This window comes from Engraulis encrasicolus, chromosome 7 (genome assembly GCF_034702125.1).
Source record: "Engraulis encrasicolus isolate BLACKSEA-1 chromosome 7, IST_EnEncr_1.0, whole genome shotgun sequence".
Lineage (NCBI taxonomy): Eukaryota > Metazoa > Chordata > Actinopteri > Clupeiformes > Engraulidae > Engraulis > Engraulis encrasicolus.
The window spans coordinates 26,936,878-26,939,377 of NC_085863.1; the positions used below are offsets into that span (position 1 = coordinate 26,936,878).

General features: G+C 47.3%; 1 pseudogene; it reads right to left on the reverse strand.

Annotated features, from left to right (window-relative positions):
* The window catches only part of LOC134451792 (uncharacterized protein DDB_G0271670-like), a 6,010-nt pseudogene extending 3,584 nt beyond the window's left edge, over positions 1-2,426 (reverse strand).
* Between the last annotated feature and the right edge of the window lie 74 nt (positions 2,427-2,500).

A 2,500-nucleotide genomic window follows, 5' to 3' on the forward strand; every position in this document is an offset into this window, starting at 1 on the left:
GTACTGTAGATATGCACAAATGCAAGCACATGAAAACATGAGCGATTACACACACACACACATAAGTACACACATGCTTGCTATGCCACAGGTTTCACACGCATGTGCACACACAGATGAATACAGGGCTTGACATTAACTTTTCACCCACCGGCCACTGTGGCTAGTGGTTTTCCGGGGTCAATAGTCATTCAGATATTCCACTAGTCACAGATTTTATATTGTTTTTTTTTTTTTTTTTTCTCTTTATCATGATGATATACGTCTAACTTCAGAAGATGTGGTGCCAAAGCAAGATGATTTCTACAAGGAAGTATATCAAGCAAATAGAAATCAAGCTCAGCTTTTCTTGAACTGAAATATAAACAATTAATACACAAGGGGCAAACAACAAGATGTGTATGTCATACCAAGAAACAAGCTGCCAGACAAATTGGCTAGTAACACTGAAAGTATTACTAGCCAAAGCCAAGTTTTACCATCATTTGGCCGGTTGGCAGGTGCCAGTGTCAAGCCCTGGAATATACCTATACACAGTACACACACACTTGCCATGCCCCTTCATTACATTACCTTCCACTATTCCAGCTCTCACAGCTATCTGTTTGGAAACAAATGGCTTGTGTTTTGTGGTAAGTGTTCAGGTTTCTCTCTTTCTTTCACTCTGTGTGTGTGTGTGTGTGTGTGTGTGTGTGTGTGTGTGTGTGTGTGTGTGTGTGTGTGTGTGTGTGTGTGTGTGTGTGTGTGTGTGTGTGTGTGTGTGTGTGTGTGTGTGTGTGTGTCTGTGTGTGTGTGAGAGAGAGAGAGAGAGAGAGGGAGAGCGAGAAAGAGAGAGAGAGAGAGAGAGAGAGAGAGAGAGAGAGAGACATTTGACATTTAAAATCCATTTATTGAACCAACCATGGCCCACACAACCACCACAACAACCCCACCTCCCATCCCACCCTACCCTACCCCGTTAAAAACACCCCTTACCAAAGAAACCTTAACCCACCACCCTCATTAGCTGTCCACACCCCTTTATCCACACACCACTTCTTATCGAATAGTTCAAGGTTGTCAATAGCCTGGTAGTAGGCATGCTCCACAGTGATCCTGGACTCAACCAAGGCCTTGAACATTCCCACCCGGTCCCCCACACACCCCTCTTCCTCCAGATGAGAGAGAGAGAGAGAGAGAGAGAGAGAGAGAGAGAGAGAGAGAGAGAGAGAGAGAGAGAGAGAGAGAGAGAGAGAGAGATAGAGAGAGATACGTAGGGAGAGAGAGATAGAGCCAAGTTTAAGTATTTTCTTATGTATACTGATTTGATTGTGTGTGTGTGTGTGTGTGTGTGTGTGTGTGTGTGTGTGTGTGTGTGTGTGTGTGTGCGCGCGCGTGTGTGTGTGCGTGTGCGGAAAACATGATCCACAATAGATGATCCACAATAGATATGTGTACCTGTGTGTGTGTGTGTGTGTGTGTGTGTGTGTGTGTGTGTGTGTGTGTGTGTGTGTGTGTGTGTGTGTGTGTGTGTGTGTGTGTGTGTGTGTGTGTGTGTGTGCATCCGCGTGCACGTGTGTGTGTGTGTGTGTGTGTGTGTGTGTATGCAATCACTGTAAGTGAGCACCCCACACACTTAACTCCTCCATTCTATTCAAACAGCAAGCAAGCAAGGAGCCGACCCCCTCCACAATAGCCGCGGCCCCTCCTCGCCGTGTCTGCAGCACGCCCACCACTGAGAGCTGTCGCCTGTACTGGCCTTGGCTGCATGGGATGGAGAGATAGGGGCCCTTGCAAGGTCCCATGGTCCCTCGTCTTGGTGTTGTGTCGAAATGGACTGCTCTGGAGCAATGTGTGTGTGTGTGTGCGTGTGTGTGTGTGTGTGTGTGTGTGTGTGTGTGTGTGTGTGTGTGTGTGTGTGTGTGTGTGTGTGTGTGGGTGGGTGGGTGGCTGTGTGTGTGTGGGTGGGTGGATGGCTGTGCGTGCGTGGGTGGGTGGGTGGCTGTGTGTGTGTGTGTGTGTGTGTGTGTGTGTGTGTGTGTGTGTGTGTGTGTGTGTGTGTGTGTGTGTGTGTGTGTGTGTGTGTGTGTGTGTGTGTGTGTGTGTGTGTGTGTGTGTGTGATGAGGCCTAAACTGAATTTAGTAAATCCATGTTTAAACTTGGCATAGAGCCTTTAGTAATACATTTTGACTTGATCATTGCCATTCTGATGTAGTTGTATTGACTTGGTGGCTCAGCTTGATGAGTAGCTCATATTGACACATCCTCGACCCTGTCCCAGGCCCTCTCTCTCCAAGAGAGACAGACCCTCGGAGGTGGGGAGAGACAGACCCCAAACCCCATATCTAACCCTAACCCATTAATTTCAACTCCAGAATATTCTCACAATATTGATTCAAATTAACTCTGGAAATATCACACTGACCAAAGAGTCAAATTACCTCATGTTGACACGATCCCTAGCCCCTGCCCATGCCCTAGCCCCAGCCCTTGCCCCTGAAAATATTACACTGACCAAAG